The following is a 14,598-nucleotide window of genomic DNA, read 5'->3' as shown; positions in this document are numbered from 1 at the left end:
TAATATCAAGTCTTTGCGGCTTCTTGGATATTTCTTCTACAATCTCTTCAAGTTTTACTGCAATGTTTTTACGATGTACAACAGGGCCAGTCCGTTCAGTCAGTTTTCTACTGTAGAATTTCTCAGGTAAGTTAAAAAAAATAATAAGGTGGAGAATGGCTCCAAGTTGTATCTGGTTGTGTTGTCTTTACCTGCAGGAGCATATTAATTCACCACATTCTTGCAAGGCTTACAGAATTATGTTTGGGTATTTCTTTAGACAGTCCAGTATAGTATATCACATCTTTATGTCATCTTATAATAATTATTCATAATATACTGTATGTGATCTGAGCTATGTAGTCTGAGTATTCGCTGCATAGCGACTTCAGCAGTTGTTTATTCTTTTCCTCTGAAAAGTCTTGAGCTGTTTTGCTTCGTAATAGAATTTGGAAGGCAGCAATAGATTTTTGTGCTTTGCAAATATTTCTACAAGCCGCACGGGGAAGTGGTCTAAAAAAGATAAAAAGACAGCACTCCTATATTATGTTCTAGGAATGTCATACTCGACGTTAACGCGTATGGTTTGAAGATCTACAGGCCTTCATACTCTCTCAGATATTTCAGAATTTTCACAGAAATTCTGAACATCCTAAAAAATCATTATTGAGAACTCCTCTTCTGCATTGTCTCTCAAACCTTTTATTACTTTGCTTGTATCTTCGTGATAACGGATGATATGGAAAGGTCAATTTTTTCAGATTGTAGATATTTTTAAAGTGGTAAACTGTATGAAAACATATTTTTAACTACCCGTATCGTATGTGAAAACCAATGACAAATTCACACTTGCTTATTGCACTGTAAAAAAAGCGTGCACTGCTATCAGAATCTTCATATGTCCATGAAGAGCTAATTTCTTGAAGATTCTTCACAGCTGAACCATACATTTCAGTGAAAATGTTTACTGAATCATGTAGTATCCATCGAGTTGGGGAAGGCTGATTCAGTTTTTTTAATAATTGCCACTGAATTCATTCAACACAGCCTGATATTGAGATGTGTTAAAAATAATTCATTATTGCATTTTACAGTTTATAATATTGAACAAAAATTTAAGTGCTAACCATATTCTGGGGGAGGGGGGGAGCGATCCTATTGGTCCCTACCTTCGCTGCGCCTCTGCAGATGATAGACGACATTAAGATTCTCATATAAGGATCATATGCAGAAATAAATAGTAAGGCAGTAAATAGGAAAGATTGGAGAATGCTGGATTTGCAGTGAAAGGCCTGCCCTTGGGCAGTAAACTATGAATGACTGAAGTTTTCAATCCTATCAAATACTTTTAAAATATTTCATGTTTCATGGTTCCATTATTGTTGTACTAATAATGATTAGTAGTTGTTGTTTAGTCAACTGTCCCAAGACATGTCTGAACCCCACGAGTGATACCAACAAGACACCACTTATGAAGCAACTAGGCGAGGAGATAATGGATAGGGTGACCAGTTCCTTTTCCCCTCCATTGCATACATCGCTGACTAGCTGCATATTACACTAATCAGCAGGCTTCGAGACTTCTGACCCAATAGAATTGTTCAGTGGGAAATCCGCATAACGGCGTACTGAGTAAAGTGGTAAAGCGTACAGTGGGTGGGAGTACTGTAGAATGAATGCCAACAAATACGCAAAGAAAAACGCTCTGGATTTGAAGGTTCTGACGAATAATTTGGTTTTCATACAAACCCATTTTCAAACTGTGTCTGAAACTATTACACGGTTAGAAAAGTCAGAGCAAGAGATGCCGGAAGCCCTGAAATTAATTGAGAAAATGACACAGAGAATTAATGAGACACCAAGTACACCGGTTATTGAATGTGTAAAACAGAAGTGGAAATCAATTTTATATAAAAATAACGGATATGGAACATAGTGTAATATAAACAGCAATTAGTAGACGTAGAGTCACCCGAGAATAAAGTACTATCTTTTAGAGACTGCAATGATGTTAGCTTTTTTAGTTTTGCTCGTAACACGTTATGCTAGTGCAGCTTGTCACAGTACATACTTTGTTTGGCAGATAACCGAAAAAGATTTACGTTCGAGACACTGAAAATGTATCTTGTAATACATTGCAATTCGGTACTGTAACTGCACTTCTTAAATACGACCAATGGGATAAATGAAGAAATTAAAATTGATACATGTTTATTTCCACCACTAACACTGTGTATAATTAAACACAAATGCTTAAAAGACAGGAGAATAAATGTTTTTCATATTCTCTTGACATTGTCATTGTGTAATGTATATTTACTTTCAGAAAATACATATGAGTGTGTTTCCCCATACTACCTTACTCTGCTCTAAACAGCAACGTTGTTGCCTCGACACATCTCTACCTTTCACTACCTGCAGCGAGTCAACAACCTAGAGTACATGCACAGTAAACTTATTGTATCGGGTCCAAAGTCTCGAAGCCTGCTAATCAGACATCAGATGTATACAAACAATATTGTTCTCCTTCTAACACTATCGTCAAGTGAGATGTATTGTACTGCCTGAGAGTAGATGTAAAGTCATAGAAAAAAGTTTTGTCGCACAGATACTTTATAAGTCCCAGAAATGAGGCAGTGCGCATGATCAGACTTACAACGAAACAAATTTTATTACCTCAACTAGTCGTCCTCTTGTGAACCAGGTCGCTCGTCCTCTGATTACGCGCTCTGCCTTCTTTCTGGGACCTATAAAAAAGTATCTGTGCAACAAAACTTTTTCCTAAGACTGTACATATCAGCCAGAATCTCAATCAGAGGTAATGATTAGTAGATAAATGTTAAATTAATCATTTTATTTACGGTGTTCATTCAATTATATCCAATGGAAAAAAAATTCAACTCAAGACCTAGCTCAATTAAACTTCTAGGAATATCAGAGAAACCCTTAGTGTTGTCTGCTGGTTATAGCCCTGGTGTAAAAGCTACTAAATTTATATAACGAATTTTTAAATGCAAAGCGTTCAAGTAATAATATTTTACTTCTATGAAAATTGTGATGTGTGATGTATTTTATTCATAAATTCAGCAACTTCTAAAATATACCAAATTTAAATAAAAGAGTGGAGTATTCTATGGATGTACAAATAAAATATTATATTTTGTTTTCATAAATGTTTCTTCCAGAATGTAAGTTTTGACGTGTCTGAACGTGTTCTAAAAATTCTTTATTTAATAATAATTTTCTTTTGGGAGCAAGATTTCTTATTCTATGAAGTACAAAGATTTCCAGAATTTCACAAAAATACACATTTTTATATATGATAGGTTAAAGTTTTGTTTTGACATGTCATATTTTTGTCTATTTACAGCGATATGTTTTAAACTATTCAACGAGTTTTCTTCGTATTCTGTGTATATTACTGTAATTGTATTGGGATAACGCATATGAAATGTAACATTCATTAGAAAAAACTGAGTGGTCTTTATATTGAACAACATGCAATGATAATTTATCCGAAAACGATCTATGTTTTGTGTCGAACAAAGCAAATAATTGATAAATAGAAAAATATTTTCTCAGAGAAATCAATTATTATGTAAATCATTATTTATTTCTAAGTGTCGTTGCGGTTTCAGTATGTTTTAATTTCCTGTAGTACAAAAGAACCCTTACAGAGTACTATGCATATAGATCCTGCCCGTCTTTCTAATAGTGGTCACAAGATTTTTAACCTCCAATGTTTCAGATGTTAAAAATGTCCACAGAAACTATTAGTGTCTGTTCACCACTTTGATTTCACACTGCTGCTAGTTCTTTTACTGAAAATGAATGCATTTAGAATATCATTATAAATACATTTTATCTTCCAATATTTGAAGGGTTCGGCTGTAAAACATGGTAAGTCGCAAGAAGTAAAAAAAATGAGATTTCAATATAGGAGGCTTTGGCCATTCGTTGTAACACTATTGAATTACGTAAGTAGTTCAATATGTCATTCATATATGGTATGTGCGCTTAGTTACATTATTGTAACCAACATAAGTTTCGTGTAGAAATGTTAACCATCAGGAAAATGGCTACTCGAGTAGTGAGGAGGAAGCTTTTCTGTAGAAATGGTAATAGTTTATCCACTACAAGTGAGGAGGATATTAGTGACAATGGAAGTGAATACCAGGTATCGCACTCTACGTCTGTTAGTGAAGATATAGATGTTCCAGATGATATTGTTTAAAAAAGTGCATATAATGTACATTGAGGGTTACCATATTTTACATGAAGTGTTGATTACTGTTGCTGATGTCTATTAATGTTACCGTTATAAGATACTAGATCATCTGAAAAGAAAAATAGAGGTCTATTGCAGAAGTAGCTGATAAACGATAAGATACAAGCAAGGATATTTCTCACAAGGTAGGAACTCCAAAACAACATTAACAGAAAGAATGTATTATATGGAAAACCAATAAAAATTCGAGATGCGTCTGTTTTCTCATTCAATTCAGGCGAATCACTTTCAATAAAAATTTCTAACAGTACTTTAATGAAGTGTGTACAGAGGTGAATCTTCAGAAGTGTGGTCGGCATCACACAAGTTTATCATCTATAAAGTTTGAACGAAAATATGAAAGATAGAGGCCAATTGAAAAGAAAAAGTTGGAAGATATCGTGGGTTGCTTGAAGTGGATTATTCCTCATTATGCATCATTTTACACTAATTTAGTGGCTTAGAATAATAAGGAACAAGGTAGTGAAGAATCTGGATAGAACAGTAGTAAAGGATCAAGTATTTTGCAGAATACATTGGTACAACATGCTGATATACTGATTCATTTCATGTAAAACAAGTTAAACCACAAAACTTGGAGTGCTCCAGTTTACTTTTATTTCTTTCAATCTCTGTATTTGCCTCAAGTATTTCAGTTTACTATGTCATCACTTTAAAAAAGCATTGTACTTGCATGATGTGCATTCATATTTAATATAAATATTAAAAATAAATTTTAATTTCATCTTGAAAACACATGATGCCTTTTTCTCAGAAGTTGTTCTCTGTGAGTTACCATATTTTACAGCTGAACCCTTCATTTATATCAATTTAAGTAAGGATGTAAATATATACAAAAATAATCTTAGTAATAATTACAATATATACATGAAAGCTATTTTACGAGAATTAATGTGAAATTAATGAGTTATTGATCTACATCTACTTCACTCACACTTCTTAAATTAATTCAGCTACCTCATTTATTAGAATTAATATTTTATCCAATTGTGGATAATTGCATCATTTACTCAACTGTCTCTGTCTAGAAGTAATAAAACCTAATAGTAGATCTTTTTTGCCGCCATATCGCTGCCCTCGGTACACCATGGGAATCTACGTATGTAACACCGCATGAAGATTAATGGAGCAATTCTGAAATACCGGTAGGGGAAACTGGACTACCTCACAAAAACCTGTCATCAAGCACCGTCTTTGTACACCACAAATTCCACTTGGTCCCGCCGGGATTCGAAGTGGGATTACTAACGTGGAAAGCTGACGGACTAACCGTTCGGCTAATGGTGTACTTCCTTATTAGGATTTAATAATGTCCAATATGCACATCTTTGATATGAAAATTGGTCGCTGTTCAGAGACTTAAATCCCACCTAGGAATAGGTCGGGCATTATCGCGTGCGTTTTACGTAGAGAGATTCGAAGCCCGAACTTTGTAGCGACAAAAAAGAGTTGTATCGCTAAGCCTAGGGAATATATCGTTTCGTGACACACAGATACGTCACTGCTATGGCTTGTCTTCATCCTCGGATCTCGATGCTTAATATTTCTCTGTATGAATTTCGCGTTACTCGGAACGATACTTACACAAATTGACGCCATAGCATAGGAGAGAGATCATTTTCCCTGTCAAAGGGTGTAGAAAAAAAATCGTATCTTCTTCTTTAGATGCACAGAAAATCATTTAAGGTATTATTTATTTATTTATTTATTTATTTATTTATTTATTTATTTATTTATTTATTTATTTGTTTATTTATTTATTTATTTATTTATTTATTTATTTATTCTGATGTAGTAGCTAGAGCGCTGGACTAATAATCCTATGGTCCCTGGTTTGATCCCCGGCGTACTCCCGATTATTGGACAATCCCGTGGTCCAGGTAACACAGAGGTTTTCTTCAGGAGCTCCGGTTCCCCTTAGGCATTCCAATAAATATCCATCATTATCTCATTTCATCGTGGGTGTAGCGTGGAGCAATCTCTTATGGCGCACCCTGGGCAACTACTCTGTCGGTAAATTGGTCTGCTTATGGGTGAATGACTGAAGTTAGGTACCCGCTATTGGTAAAAAGAAAAATCTTACACTAGTACTAGCGATTTTTGGTGAGTATTCAACTGAAATATAATTGAGAGGTTTGGGGGAAAAACCAGGCAGCTCCAATTTTTTTTCATTTTTGAGTTGTTTATGCACAGAGGACAAAAAAATTCGCTCTACCGTTTGGTCGAAGAACCAAGTAATTCCAAGAATTACATTCACTGTTATAATGCATTTTGGACCTGTCTCTTCTGTACATGGTTATTGTTTGGCGGTAAGTTTTTCTTCATTATCTCGAAAAGTACTGAATTGGAACTGCCTGGTTTTTCCCTCAAACCCCTCAATTTCTGTCGGTATTTCATTTTCGATCCCAAAGTGAAAGAAGGGATATGATCGCTCTCCGCGCCGCCTCCTTGTTTACATTAGAAACATTCGTATGTAACGCAAACCTTAGTTTAATTCCAGTACGTTTCTAATCTATCGGCTAGTACCAAGAAGGAATGACAACGACCTCTGTAGAGAACATGTTCCGTGTTAATTAATCAGAAGATGTCATGAAGCCGCTTCGTTCAGAATCCTATCTGTAGCGCCGCTCCAGCGGGCCGCTGGCTCGCCAGGAATTCTGCTGCACACAGAGATGCGAGTACACGCATGGCAACTGGGTCATGTCCCTCTGACGTCAGCGCCACGGCCTTCGACGTCTGCCTGCGTCACACACAGCCCAGGTCGTGTTAGGTAAGGGAGATACCCTTGTCCTTATCCAAGGTCACAGCCCGTTTCCCGTTACCGGGGCAACTCGGCACACGCAAGCACCTGTTGCCAGGGGAGACGAACCCCGGGTGCGCGTGCCCAAGTTCAAGGGGATGTTGTGAAGCGCCGACCTTCACACGTGACAGCCTCCCTCCCTGCTCCCCGGGTCACAGTGCGAGCGATGCTGACTAGTCGGTCTTCCGGATAAAAATTATAAAGACCGCGCTAAGATATCTAAGAAAACAGATAATGCTTTATAACAAGATGGAAGTACTTGCCTTGCGATGTATCCCACAAAAAGAAAAATGGGTATCATTTCACGACACATACTGCTTCTTTACACTTATCAAAATATTCACTAGGTTATAATAAGCAAAGGTTTGTTACATCCGAAATGAAATAAGTAACAGATCCCCTCTTTTAGAGTTTTTAATAAGCACTGCCGTGACCGAGTGGTTAACCTCTCTGCCTTCCACCGTAGCGACCCGAGTTCGATCCTCGTTTTGTCATGAAGAAATTTGTCATGGCCAAAATAGATATGAAAGGTTTTTCTCGGGGTTCTCGTGGTCCCGACTCCCTCCACCGCTTAATTCTTCTTCTCGATTCTCTCCGAAGAAGTAATTGTAAATATACCGATTTCCTCCGCGGCAAAAAAAAAAAGCTGTTTGAATTAAATACTCCGATTTCCTCCCATGGAGCGGAGCAGAGCGACTGCAAAAACATAGTACCGTTACCAGATTTGCCTAGAACAGTATGCTTGACCAATTTGAATTTTTGAAAGAGGTTGATTTTGCATCAGATCAAAATTCAATGTCAAGGAACCTTCTGGCCGTAGGTTAAGCTCTTGGAAAAATCATTTTGACCGTACCTTCTGTAAATTGAAAACTACATGTAGTCTCTCTTTCTCTTCTTCTGTGACTGGATCAGACTTCATTTGAGTCTTTAGTCTGACACAATCACTACAAACATCAGTTTTCATGAATCCAAAACCCAGATTGAATTTCGACATGAAAATTCTACTATTCACATAAGTAAATACGATTCCTGTTCAATAAGATTTTGATATGTTTTGGAATTAAAGAACAGAGTTCTCTCCCATAAATAAATATTTTAGCCTGTTTTGGAAATAAATGTTATTAGTAGACTTAGTGGAATTGCCACGAGAATCGCAAGGTTTACTGCGCACGCGGTATAGACTGTATGAGAAGGGGGCGTGCAACGGATGGAGTATGCCTCTAATGTAAACACTGAGCAGTATACTGCGGTTACAATAAAACCTGTATCCTGCATGCAAGAAATATAATGAATGATCTTTGAAGTAGGAAATGTCTAAACATTTAAATACACAATTATTTTATAGTGAGATACATTAACTCTTAAAATTTAATGTAAGATACCCACATCATACTTGAATATATGCATTGCAGTGAAGAGTTACGTACATTTTGAGCGACTGCAAAGTAATCTTCTCCGATGGTCACTTAAACAGTTTTTATTTTGGGAAAATGTACGTTCAACATCACACGATGTAATACGTACATATTTGAAGAACGGAAAGTCCCTACTTTTTAAGTACACCAACTTCAGATGTCTTGTCGTGAACTGATGGTACATCATTTATAATACGAAGTTGTGAATAGGCAGAAGTTTTAGCAATAATGTTTCTCAACTTACATTTCACTTTTTCTGAAATTAGTGAATTGTTATTTTGGATAACGGTTTGTGATTCTTTATCCACCTTATTAGGGGCTTCTGAGAGTTGTAGTTTAGACGATTCTAACAGGATGATGCTTTTGGACACGATTTTAAAATTAGAATCAATGAACAGAATATCTTCCAATAGCTGTTCAGAAGGCAATGATTTTACAGCTGTAACAGCGGAACTGTCTGTGCTATCCAATGCATCAATTACCTCCATTTTTTTGCCGTAATGTTCTGCATAATAATTAACAGCATCCAACCACGTTCCCCAACGGGTCAAGACTGGCTGCGGGGGTAAGGGTATTCCAGGGGCAATTATTTGGAGCAGCAACACTCTCATTGTAGTACGTTTGATTGAATTCTTGTCTGCACTGAACAAATGTTAAGCTTTGACTATTCCAACCACAGTAATGCTAAAACAAGTGCTTACATAGGTATACATTAGCAATAGCTGCTCTATCTATTTGAAGCAATCACAACTCTTAACATGAACTGCTTATACAGGGACATCATTTTATCTTTACTTCAATTCTTTTTGTACCTGAGTTTTTTAATGTACTTCACTCACACCCCTTCTACTAATGAAGTTCAACCGTCCTCCACACAGATCGAAGACCTCATATACAGTCATAGTAGCCTTACGGTCATCGTAAACAGTACGTTCCAAAAATATGTTTGCGTTTTCCAGTGACGAAAGAGCTTTCAATATTGAATTATTTTTGCACAGGTACTGTCGTCCATTTGCCTACGTCATATCCCGGTTTCCACCACCAGCTTTTCAATGCCAGCTAGTGGCTGGGGTGTCTTAGCTCTTTTCTGAGAACATTAATTTCTGTTAGGAATTGGACATCTACGTAATATTATACCCATACAATTGTTTAAAGAACTTAAATAAAAGGGCCTCGTTAAGTAATTAACTGTCACGTGATTTCCTCCCTTTCTACGACGCTGCGACGTAACCACTTGGACGGACAGTAGATAGCATGCCTTGAGTAATTTTATCTTTTCGGATCGGGCAGAAGTGAAGATTGAATTCACAGTACGTAAAGTAGGCTACTCTTTTATAGAGTAGGTACAGAATTATTTCAACATGAGTTACTGATATGAAGTACAAACCTGGTAATTGGAATTACGTACAATAGTCTATAGTGCGATAATATGCACATTAGAACTGAAGCCTGTATCGAAATGGACGGCCACCATTTTAAAAAATGTGTTTAAATATCCATATTATGGTTATTTTTCAATTTAACTTCATTCTCTATATTGTACGCTAATGTGATGTAGACAGTATAATATACACTGCATAATGAATACGTCCACATGGACAGCTCAGTTCGTGAGTAAAAACACACATTGTTAATACTGTACTGTATTTTGATTAAACAAAAACCTAATGAAAATGATCAAACTCAAAAGCGCAATATTTCATACTTTACGTAAATGGATGAACTACTTTTCTTCCCTCCTATACCTAGTAAAGTGATTTGTTTGTATATTACGCCAGTATCATTGAACTCCAGTCGTGGAAGGAGCTGCAAACAGCGTTGATGCAGGGGTATATGCAAGTTAATATTAAAAATGTTAGTAAAATAAAATGATGTCCCTGTACTACGAGACCGGGCGGTCGCTCGCCTCCTCTATACTACCGTACATCGGCAGCCTGATTGCATGCTGCGTGTGGCAATTCAAAAAAGTCTACTTATTAGTATGTTTTGGAAAAAAAATATAAAATGAAATAATAGTTTTTGGAAATAAACTCTGAATTTAAATGCTGTTTTCTGGGTAAAAGTATGTTTTAGAAACAAATAAATATTAAGAATTAAATCAAGAGTCAATGGGGAACAAAATGATGTGCTTGACTCAAATTTGAAAAAAATGTCATTTACCAGATTTTTGAAACAATTTTCTCAATTGTGTTGGAGAACTACAAATTCAGCTTCCAAAATACATTGAAGGATGGTGTTAGGAGGTGGACGTGTGTGTTGAAAACTTGTAAGTGCTTTATAAAAACTGATTCAAACGATGAAGTAATCATAGAACAAAATGTGAAACATAGTCATGATTGTGAAAATGATGGAAAATTACACAGACAAATTATTAGAAATAGCATTAAAAAGAAAGCAGTTGAAGATATAAGTGAATGTCCATGGAAGCTCCTTCACAAAGAGGTAAGCCAAGATCAACTAAATGTTCTTACTACGACGGATGTTCAGTGTATAAGGAAAGGAATTTACAGTGTGAGAAGAAAAGTAAGGCCTCCACTACCCACAATATAGAGGGTGTGCATAGTGTACTAAATACCACCGAAATCAAAACATTGACGTGTGAAAACGTTTTGCTGGTGAATAGTGAAGAGGAACATCCTACCTAATATATCATCGACAAGTAACAGTCTTTCTATTTCACTAAGTTAAAATGATGGTGTATTACGATTTTGTTTTACATAATTTTTCATTTCATATATTGTTGCAGTGAATAACAAACCACATTTTCAAATTTCCAAAGGAGAATTATTACCTTTTACTAGAAAAAAACAGCCTTACACCTAGAAAAATTTTGTTCCACTTCTGCAGAAACAATACGGACAAATTTGAAATATTTTACATAATCATTATCTATCTCAAAATCTGTATCATTATTAATATATTTCCTCATTTGAAATTAAGTCACAAATTTTACATAGAGCTAAATATCCCTATTTTTTATCCACTATTTTTTTCATCTTGTTTGCTACGTTTTTTTTTTTTCTATTTCGTGTTCCAACTATTCAGTTTCGTCACAATGTCATTGACTACATGTTATTTTCTATCTCTAGAAAATACACCTAATATAACATTGACAAATATCAGCCTTATTATTTCACTATGTGAATATGATGGTGTATTACGTTTTTGTTTTACATAATCTTTCATTTCATATATTGTTGCAGTGAATAACAAACCGCATTTTCAAATGTTCAAAGGAGAATGATTACCTGTTGCTATAAAACACAGGCTTATATGTAGAGAAACTTAGTTCTAATTCTGCAGAAACAATGGGGGAATGTTTGAAATATTTTACATAAGCATTATTTATCTCAAAATCAGTATCATTATTACAAATTCCCTCATTTGAAATTAAGTCACAAATTTCATCCTCAGCATCTTGCTCAGACAAGCGCCTTAGCCGACCGAGTTAAGCCGGTGGCTATAATAATATATCACTATATTATATTATATTATATTATATTATATTATATTATATTATATTATATTATATTATATTATATTATATTATATTATATTATATTATATTATATTATATTATTTGTCATAATACATTACACTCCAAAAAAATATCACTATATTATATTATATTATATTATATTATATTATATTATATTATATTATATTATATTATATTATATTATTTGTCATAATACATTACACTCCAAAAAAACCGTAACACCTCTTTTCTTTTTTACACAAACCCCATCTGAATGCGGAAGAATGAAATTTTCTTCTACTACATCATCACAGAATTATAAAAGAATCATTTACACACAGATTTTGAGCTTTAACAATGCTTACATAAATGTAATGTTACCAACAATGGCGTTATTTATAGTCTTATTGTATTAAAGGTGTTGTTGTGAAGATATTGTTGCGTTATGGATATTTAGCATTAATGTCAGCATTCTGAGTGAAGATTCTGATCTGAAAAGGTTTAAGAGAGAAATACGAATATGGAAGCCTCTAAGACATGAGGATTCTGCAATAACAGTTTCACTTGCAAATAAAGGCCAAAAACTACTTCTACATTGGTGATATCATGGTTGCGTCTCGCAGTAGTATCCTTCTAACTGTAAAATGTTTCCAGCAGACTCGGACCAGGCCGTCCAAGATGCACTTCAGCCAGCTAAGATAGTTGATTGAAGCTGAAAGTCCGCGAAACCGACATCTCACTGCTATTGAGACACGAAATCGCCTGACGAAAGTCTACAATATAACTGGACTTGAAAATACAGTGAGAAGGAGGCTACATGAGGCAGACCTAGCCGCCAGAAGACCAGAGCTTACTCCAGAACACTGAAGGGCTCGATTACGTTTTGCATGGAGACATTAATCGTAATGGGACATAATCGTCTACGAAGCACTCTTGATAATGGTACTATACCACATATAATATTGAGTGGGATTATTGTTAAATACAGTGAAACAGTTAAAAGTCTTGGCATTTTTATGGATAGCGATCTAAATTGGAACACTCAAGTAACACACATTTGCAAAAAAATATTTTCTCAACTTCACTCCTTGTTTCATTTGGAAGAATTTCTGTCATTTAGTCTAAAAAAGAATCTTATTCAGACGCTTGTAATGCCCTATTTTGTTTATTGCGATTCCTTGCTAACTAATGACGCAGAATATCTGCATGGAAATATCATATGTACTTCGGTACATTAAAATAATATAACTATTGTAAGTTCCCTCTTAGCTGAGAGACTACAACGTGTTCATAATGTCTGCATACGATTCATCTGCAATACTCGTAAATTTGACCATATAACACCTTCCCTCCAGTTACTTTCATGGGTGCGTCTGAAGGAACGAAGAACAATACATTCACTGTCTCTTCTATTTAGAATCATGCATACTTCTACTCCGAATTACCTGTTATCGCGCTTTCAATTTCTTACAACTCTTCGAAACCGACATCAAGCACTTCTTTCTATCCCTCATCATAGAACGTCTTTATACTCATGTTCCTATACTGTAGAAATACCTCGCCTCTGGAATTCGTTAACTAATGACGTCAGGGACTGCCGGACTTTATCACAATTCAAAATTAAATCGGAAAATTTTGTCTTATTTAATGCTTTTTAAGTATTTCTAGAAGTGTTGATTTGTGTTTTTTTTTACTCTAGATTAAAATTGCAAGTTTCTTGTTTATTTCTATTATTGTATTTGTATTTCTGGTGGTGTGGAAGAGAAGGCCTGATGGCCTTAACCACACCAGAATAAATAAATAAATAAATAAATAAATAAACACTGGACTAAGGAGAATTGGAGCCAAGTGCTTTTCGGTGACGAGGCTAGTTCTGTCTAAAGTTACCCGACGAAATCGAAAGGGCGTGAAGATGACCCGGAGAACGTTTTGCGACCTGCACCTTCTCCAAGCAGACGCCTTTTGGAGGAGGCTCTGTGACGGTGCGGAACGACATAACTACAGAGACTCGGACCGGACTCGTATTCGTAGATAACAGATCATTAACGGCACACCGTGCATTCTAGATATACCCGCTGATCACTTTTGTGGACGAAAACTTTGCACTTACGCACGACAACAATGCACGTCGCCATGCTGCTTGGTATGATACGGACTACCTCCAGAAGGTCGTGATTTCAACTTTCAAATGATCAGCAAAGAGTCCCGACTTCAAACGTAAGGTTTGGACGACGTATCCGGACTCGAGTTTTCACCAGCCCAGCCAAACAACGGTAGGCACTATAGAAAAAATGGGTTGAAATATTACAGGAAGATTTCGCGCTTTGATCAGGAGCCTACCAAGAAGACTCAAGGCAAAAGGTGGCATTACTTGCTATTAATCATAAAATGAGCAATTTTAAAGTTTTGAATGTACAGTTTCAAATGTATAATGATGTCTGTTGCCATTTATGCCAAGATAAGTATTATATATATATATATATATATATATATATATATATATATATATATATATATATATATATATATACAGTAGAACCTCTATTATTATCCGTGTTAATGAACGGGATGGATTGAACGGTTAATCGAAAAAACCGGATAACCGTAAGTAAAAGATTTTCGTAAATTAAACTACAAT

This window comes from Periplaneta americana, chromosome 16 (assembly GCF_040183065.1).
Source record: "Periplaneta americana isolate PAMFEO1 chromosome 16, P.americana_PAMFEO1_priV1, whole genome shotgun sequence".
NCBI classification, from domain to species: Eukaryota; Metazoa; Arthropoda; class Insecta; order Blattodea; family Blattidae; genus Periplaneta; species Periplaneta americana.
This window is presented reverse-complemented; position numbering follows the sequence as displayed.